Genomic DNA, 9,438 nt, shown 5'->3' on the forward strand with positions numbered 1-9,438 from the left:
CTCAGCCTCCCGAGTAGCTGGGAATTACAGGCAGGCACCACCATGCCTGGCTAATTTTTGTACTTTTAGTAGAGACAGGGTTTCACCATGTTGGCCAGGCTGGTCTTGAACTCCTGACCTCAGGTGATCCCATCCACCTCAACCTTGCAAAGTGCTCGGGTTACAAGTGTGAGCCACCGCGCCTGGCTGACTTTCCTTGTTTTTGATGACCTTAATGGTTTTGAAGAGTACTGGTCAAGTATTTTGTACACTGTCCCTCAATTGGGATTGGTCTAATTTTTTCTTGTGGAAAGACTGAGGTTATGAGATTTGGAGAGGAAGACAAGGAAAGTAAAATGCCATTTTTACCACATCATATCAGGGGTACCTACTATCTATATAACTTATGACTGCTGATGCTGACCTTGATCGCCTGGCTGAAGTAGTGTTTGACAGGTTTTCCCCTTATGAAGTTATTTGTTTCCCTACTTTTTTATACTGCATTCCTTAGAAGGAAAGTCCCTGTGCACAGCCTATCCTTGAGGAGCTGGGAGCTATGGTCCACCTACTTATGGGTAGAATATTTACATAAATTGTTTGAAATTCATATGCATCATGCATTTGCCTCTTCTGCCCCTATTTATTTATTCAATCACTTATTTATATCAGTATAATTCAATACTATTTTATTTTGTTGCTTAAATTTTTAGAGCTTTGGCTATTGAAAGAATTTTCCATTGGCTTCTGTGTCTTGCATACTTTCATCATTGTGCAGTTCTTTTTTTAGCACACTTTCTGGCACTACAATTTATTCCAGGCTCATCTTATATATTTCCTGAACTAATCTCATTTTTCCAAGGAGCAGGACAATTTTAAAATGGCAGATAAGGTCTCATACTACTTAAACTGTTCCTGATAATATTAAAAGAAGCACAATGTCCCAATTATTTTGGAAATGAATAACTCACTAGTTGACAAGTGAATAAGATTGTTGGCAAAACATGACATACGTTGGACAAAAATATAAATTAACAATGTTACATATCAAACTTGATGTACTTATCTTAAACAAATGGATGGCAAACTGATTTCAGCAGCATGATATGTAGTATTTATTCAAGGAATGCAAAGGTCCTTCTTTATTAGGAAATTCATCGTATTAATGGACCTAAGGGATGTAAATTATGTAGTCATCTCTATAAATGTTGAAAGAAATTTGAAAAAATTTAACATATAGATCTTATTTTAAAACTCTCAACAAAAATTAATAACAGCACCAACAACTTCATTAAAAATGTGCAAAAGGTTTGAACAGACACTTCAAAGAAAATATATGAATGGCAAATGCACATAGGAAGAAATTGCTGCATCATAAATCACTAGGGAAAGAAATGAAAGTAAAGTTGTAATAAGATGACACTAGACAGGTTAAAATTGAAAGACTGACATACCAGATGTTGATGAAGATGTGGAGACAATGGAACTTTTAGTCATCGCTGATGGAAATGCAAGAGTTAACCACCTTGGAAAACATTTTGGTTGTTTCTCAAAGCATTAATCCTATGCCTACGATATGGACCAGTAATTGCACTCATAGATATTTACTTAGGAGAAATAAAAACATATATTGACATAAAGACTTGTGTAAAACTGTTCATAACTACTTTCTTTGTAACAACTAAAAACTAGAAACTATCTGTCCATCTAGAAGTAGATGGACAAATAAATTGTGATACAGTTGTATAATGGAAAACTATTCAGCAATAAAAAGTAATAAACTACTGATGTACACAACATAAAAACCCAGATGAATCACAAAGTTATGCTAAGTAAATGAAGTTGGACTCCCTTCATCACCAAAAAAGCACATACTGAATAGTTCTCTTTAGATAAAATTCTGTAAAGGGCAAACTCGCCTATAGTGATAGAAAGCCTTGATTATATGGGGAAGAAGGTGGGGAAGGAGCAATTCCAAAGGTGTTTGAGTAAACAGTTGGGAGTGATGAGTATATTTATTGTGTTATTGGGATAATGTATAGTATAAATACATCTAAATGTATCAAATTGTACACTTTAAATATGTGCAGCACACCAATTAGACCTCCATAAAGTTATAAAATAAAATTTTAAATCCTCAATAATATTGCAATATATAGACCCTTCTTCAATATGATTATATTGACATAGAAATATTATAAATACAGACAATTCTAAATAGATACATGGATATAGATATATATCTTTATATATAAGATATACATACATATTTTTGGCTATGGATACACATATAAATGTAAACATATATAGGTTTATAGATTATGTAGATACAGATTGAGAGTTATAGTAAATTCACTCCTTCTTCTACTCAAAAGCCAGCATCAACTTACTGGAGAGGCAGTAGAGTCACATCACTATATCCTGAAATATGACAAGGATGCCTGCTGTGACCACTATTTTTCAACACTGTACTAGAGTAAAAAAAAAAAAAGGAAAGGAAGAAAATACTTTCATTACAGCAGTGAGAGTATATAACTCATTACCAGAAAATCCAAGACAGTCAAGTTAAAAAAAAAAAGCCTACAAATAATAATTCTATAATGACATAATAGTGAGATAGTAGGCTTTGAACCCAATAAACATAAATCAATATGTACAAACAATGAATAATTGGAAAAGATAATGAAAGAAATGACTCCCATTAATAACAGAACCAAAAAAGATGAAATGCCAGGGACTAAACTTAATAAAAGATATGCAAAACCTTTACAAAAAAACTTTAAAACGCCGTTGAAGGACATAAATAAGTTCTAAACAAATGAAAACAAAAGTTCTGAAGAAGATTTTAGAACGGAAAACTCAACATGATAAAGATATCAAATCTCCTTTTTATATATATTAAATGAGATTGCAATTTAAAAATACTAAAATTGTTCTGTTTTGCTTTTGCAACTAGACAAAGGTGGTTCTAAAATTCACATACAAATAAATATAAAAAATGTTTTCAAAAATAAAAGAGTGAATAATGGTCGACCCTACTGAATATATAAAACTATATTTTAAAGACTATTAAAAGATATGACATCAGCACATCAATGTATAGATTAATAAAAAAAAAAGATTTGAAAGTTCAAAACTAGGCACAGATAAATTCAGAACTGTAGCATATGACGTTGGATCAGAGAGTTAGCCAAACAAGATCTCTTCAATAAATGATGTTGGAACTTCTGAGTAGTGATCAGAAGAAAAAAAAAAAATAGTTGAATTCGTGCGTCACTCCATTTACCAGAAGAAAATCCAAATACATTAAAGATTTAAAGCATAAATGGGAAAGTATAAAAAGAAAAGAAAAAACAGGTAGATTTCTTTATAACCGTGGTATCACGAAGCTCTATCTGTCTGATTCAAAGTCCACAAACTAAGCACACGGAAAAAGATCGATAAGGCCGATCACATCGAAAACAAAATAAAATATTTATTATGGGTCAAAAACATCAAAAGAAAATGAAATGATAAATAACAAAATTGGAAAAATATTTACAAGTCATATTATAGATAAAGGGCTACTTTCTCATAATCAAATCTGTAAGTTAGAATAATCACATTATTAAACTGCGCTCCAGCCTGGCGACAGAGCAAGACTTCGTCTCAAAAAAAAAAAAGTGAGATGTCAAAAAAGCGATATGACTAGATCATATGCAGCAACAGCAAGAATCACGAGTCACTAATAATCCCAGAAACGGTGATGCGAATTATACTGTGGTGCCATTTTTTACCTATCAGATTGGAAAAATTTATGAAGTTATACTAACACACTCTCAAGTACACCTAGCAGGAAGGGCCAGTTGGAATGATCCCTTTGGAGGGAATTTAGCAATGCCATCAAATTTAACAATGTGCCTGCCCCTCGATTCACTAACAAATAATTTTTTCTGTAGTCTAAGTATGTCCCAAATATTGCATGGGACATACTTATACTAATTATTTATTGTTCATCTGAAATTCAAATTCCACTGGGTATCTTACATTTTATCTGGCAACTCCACCATAGACATTTCTGTCTATGTTCATATGTTCATAATCCCTGCTCAAAATTCACTCCCTATTTTGGGGGTATGGTTCTAAGACAAACGGGCAGCAGCCTGCTGTTCGCTTATCACAAAGCTAGTGGTCTTAAGCAAGCCGTAATGTCTCTCTTCTTTTGTGAAATGAGACTATTATCCTGATTGATCTTTATGGCTCCTTTCAGCTGTAATTTTCAGGATTTCTTCATCACACTGGTTCCTGTGACCATTTTCCTGATACTCTCCCTCAGAGACAGAACTTTCACAGTTTAGGTTTTGTTTGTTTGTTTGTTTGTTTTAATACAAAATGATGAAGTGGGGTCACTGGGGCCATGGATTTTGGCAGTGGACCATCTCAATGATTTCCTGTGTCATACTTCCTAGATGAAACTGGCAAACCCTCCAGATCACAACCAGGACAAACCAGAGCTACGTTTGTATTTGGATCCACTCATTTGAGACAAAAATTACAGTCAAAACTCTGAATTCCAGGAAGGGTGTTTCAATGGCACGTGGGAACAGTTTCAAGAAATCAAGATCTTGAGAACAGAAATGAAACAAGTGAAACAGGGTTTTTGTTTTGTTTTGTTTTGTTTTTCAAATTTCAAGAACTGTACTGTTGAAAAGAAACTAATGGTAACAATACCCTTAACAATTAATCCTTTCTCAAGTTATTTTTTTACATACGTTGTCTCATGTGACTATTCTACCTTCCTTGTGGGCAATGAAAGATTTGGTTATTATTTCCCAGAGAAAAGCAACCAAAAGACACAACACTTATGTGTGGGGGAAACTAAGACTCACACCATGGATTTCCAGTTCCAGGCCTGGTTCCACCACTCCTTACGATCAAACAGACTTGACTCCATGCAGCTGACATTAGAGTCACAGAAACTAAAGAAAGAGACACTTTCTGAATCTTCAGGGAGGAGAATATTGCAAGAATCATAACTGTCAGAGTGGGCATGAGCTGCTTCTAGAAGTAGGGTGTTCTGTGCCACTGGAGGGTTTTAATCAAAAGCCAGGAAAGTTGTCTTGGGGAGTAGTTAAAAGAGATACATGAAAAGCACAGAAGTTGGGACCAAATAATTTGCAATACTATTTATAATTCAGACCTCTTAATTTAAGGCTAAACACTCAACCCATTCCTTCCCCTCCCCTCAACCCCACACTATGGAGGAGGATGGAGGGATGAATCCTTTTCTTATTAATTCTCCCAGGCTTATTCCTACTCCACTCCCGAACTTCTACAGGTGCATTTTCTATGAAGGCATCTTTCCATACTTCGCATCATTGTCTTTACCTGCCTGTTTTTCACACTAGCTGTGAGATCTCAGAAGGCAGGGGTCCCTCTAACATATCTTGTATCCCCAACACTCCCCACAGAGGACGGAGGATGTCCTTTCTAAGCAAACGTTTGCTGACTAATTGAACTTCTTGGCTGAACTGACAACGTGCAAACTTACTCTGCATCTTTTTCACATGATTTTGTTTATTTTACCAAATGTTCCTCTCAAATCCTTTCATCAGTTTCTCTTTCACTTCTTCGCACATAATCTATCCTGCATATTCTATCCCTTGAAAAAAACAACCTTTGTTTGTTTGTTTTGTCCCAGTCACAGTCCTCTTGCTCCTCACAAGCAGGAAATGACAGAGAATATGGACTTCCCTACCCCTGGGAAAGTCTTTTCAGCTCAAAGTCAGTAACCAGTCGGTACTATTCATTTAGCAGAGGTAAATTACGAATCATGTTTCTGAGATATTGATAAAAATAGTGATTAGCAATTGCTTGCTTAATAGAGAAGAAAAAGGTCTGGCCTAGGCCTAATGGGAGTAGACAGGGTTGTTTTATTAATGTTGCTAATTGATTTTTGATTTAGGTGGAAGTCATCTTGGTTGAAAAGATGGCCTCTAACAGGTATGGACAGTTAGTAATGAAGACCTTTCAATTAACATGGTAGGTGCTTTCAATGTATAAATTTCTCAATTTCCAGAAAAATTATTCAAACTAGAGTACTGATTTTGAGCAGACCTGCTTAAAACAGTCTATAAAGAAAAAAAAGAAAGAAAGAAAAAGAAAAAAGAGCAAAGCAATTGTCTTCCATTGTTACCTAGTACTCACCTTTATTTCCATGGTGAGTTTCACATCCTTGGCCTCATTGGTACCTTTGGTGTATTGCTCATAATGTATACAAAATAGAACAACAAGAAAAGGCTATATAAAGCACATAACTCCAGCATGTGATACTTGAAAGAAGATTTTTACCTGGGCAAGTAAATGTTGTAATTCTATAGCTGAGTGTGCTACATAGACTTTACTTAGTTATTAAACATGCATATAGTGTTTATCATGAATGTAGCTTGTCAGCTGAATTAATCATTCTAACACAGTCATCGTGAGGATACATTTACTTACCTGATTTGTAGATTAGGTGGCTGAGGCTCAGAGAAGTTAAGTAACTTGCCTAAGGTCACCCAACTAGTAAGCAATTGCACTGAGGTTCATTTCCGGGAAGGCTGGCTCTAGAGCCTGGACTCACCACCTCATTATCTTGCCTCTCACATTTGCACAAATACTTTTGCATTGCGTACCTATTCTTGGAGGATAGACATTATTGTTAGTTCTACTTTGTAGATGAGCAAAATGAAGATTTTTGGAGTGAGGACTTCTTGGTTGGGCATTAACTGATAAAATTAACAACTCTGAGATGTGAATGTCAGCAGTCTTTCAAATTAATGCCGTCTTTTGTGTTTCCATCCAAAACTATAGCTTTTTTGTTGTCATTTTCGGATTATAAAGTGAATACATGTTTATGTCAAAAGTCAAATATATGGAAAAATAGAAAGAAAATTCACCTGACAATTCATAAACCAAAGGTATGACTTTAACATTTCGAATGTATTTTCAGGAATATGTTTTTCTGGTCTGTGTGTTTATATAAATGAAACCATACTATATATAAAAATATATAAATATATATCCTATATATAAATATATATAAATACAAATATATATATAAATATATATATACACACACACATATGTATATTTTTTTGAGATGGAGTTTCCCTCTTGTTGCCCAGGCTGGAGTACAATGGCGCGATCTCTGCTCACTGCAACCTCTGCCTCCTGAGTTCAAGGAATTCTTCTGCCTCAGCCTCCCGAGTAGCTGGGATTACAGGCTCCTGCCACCATGCCCAGCCAATTTTGTATTTTTAGTAAAGACAGGGTTTCTCCATGTTGGTCAGGGTGGTCTCAAACTCCTGACCTCAGGTGATCCGTTGGCCTCGGCCTCCCAAAGTGCTGGGATTACAGGCACATGCACCTAATTAACACAAAATTAATGCTATCTTTTGTGTTTCCATCCAAAACTATAGCTTTTGTTGTTGTTGTTTTCTGATTGTAAAGTGAATACATGTTTATGTCAAAAATCAAATATATGGAAAAAATAGAAAATTCACCTGACAATTCACAAATCAAAGGTATGCTTTAATATTTTGAACATATTTTCAGGAATATATTTTTGTGATCTGTATCTATATAAATGAAACCATACTATATTTGTCAAATGCTGTTTTATAACCAAATCCATACCTCAACAATGGGTCACTGAAATCTTCAGTTGTAGAGCTCTATCTACCCACTCAGTGACTACATATTAGTCCATTGAAAAGATATGCCACAATTTCTTTAAACCAAATCTTCCAGTAAATATTAATGTCATCACCCTATCCCCAGCACTCTGGGAGGCCAAGGCGGGTGGATCACAAGGTCAGGAGATCGAGACCATCCTGGCTAACACAGTGAAACCATCTCTACTAAAAAATACAAAAAATTAGCTGGGTGTAGTGGCGGGTGCCTGTAGTCCCAGCTACTCAGGAGGCTGAGGCAGGAGAATGGTGTGAACCCAGGAGGTGGAGCTCGCAGTGAGCTGAGATCCTGCCACTGCAATCCAGCACTCCAGCCTGGGTGACAGAGCAAGACCCTGTCTCAAAAAAAAAAAAAAAAAAAAAAAAAAAAAAAAATTATAGAAGGAGTCCCAGAGTGTTTATGGTTTTTAAGGCTTCAATGAATTCACTTTGCATATATAGATGACCCTTGGAGAAAATCCCCTATGAGAAGAAACCTTGTAATTGTTTTCAGGAGTAAAGAGGAAATAGATGCGTCTTCCATGGTCCCTTCTGAGGCTGAAAACCGATTAAACTATGTCTAGAGACCAGGTTGGCCCTTCTTATTGCCTAGCAGGTTGGCCCCTGGGTCCTGCAGTGGATGCAAGAGGGAATGGCTAGAGAGGAGAGATGGGACAGAAGCGAGGTGTGGTCAGTGCCCCCACCCCTGCCCAGCTCTGTATTCACATCCCGGTCCTACCCAGTTTCCAGCATTTGTCACACGATGCAGTTTTAGGGGTTGAACGACTTGATTCACTTTAGCAAAGATTGCGTTTGAAATCTGATTCCAAAGCTGGGAGGCATGTGTGTTATATACCTGTTATCTAAGAAAAGTTGTCAAAGTAAATTTCCTCATGGAAACACATGATGGTTACTGCTGTTCACACCAGGAAACGTCATACTCAGCAACTTAAATAGAACACCGGGTGGTTATTATGCTAGACTTTTTTTTTTTTTGATTAAAGGGTCATGGAAACACCACCTTCTAATGAAATCAGTGCACTGATAGATTTTTAGTATACAGAAAGAATCGGGTGATAAAATTGGGGCAGATAGGCTTTTTTCTGCAATAGAGAATAAAAAGAGAGATTTCCTATCTTGAATGCCTTTAAAACTTGTATTCTATATCTATATATTTCTTTCATTTTTATCTCTAAGTCTACATCTACCTAGTTAAATTTGCATTTGCTTGTGTATATGTATGTTTATATATATATGGAGAGAGAGAGAGAAAGACAAATAGATACTGAGATCCTTACTTAGAGTATCTTATATATTAACAATTTGACTTTGTCATCAAGTCTCCTCAGTGGCCAAGACTAAACAATTGTCAAATAATCCAGACACTAAATTAAGTGCTAAAATAAAAAGGGCCTGTGAACTTGCTCACTGTTCACTGTTCATATTTCTAAAGTACCTTGGATATGAGTGGTGATGTATGAAACGTCCTAGCACACCTAAGGTGGAAATTCAGACCTTAGCTGAGTAATTTCATATTGCATATAAATCTTAGGGAAGCAGAGAATAGACATGGCTTTCACAAAATTGTCTATTCTTGATATTTTCTTTCCTTAAGTTGAAAAAATATATAAATTCAAATAAAATATACATATATGGATAGTTATATATACATACATATATACACATATCTGATTATATATAAACATATCATATGTGTATAATATAAACATACTTGTCAGTATATAGATGGATAGATGAATATATAGGT

Source organism: Macaca thibetana, chromosome 7 (assembly GCF_024542745.1).
Source record: "Macaca thibetana thibetana isolate TM-01 chromosome 7, ASM2454274v1, whole genome shotgun sequence".
Taxonomy (NCBI): domain Eukaryota; kingdom Metazoa; phylum Chordata; class Mammalia; order Primates; family Cercopithecidae; genus Macaca; species Macaca thibetana.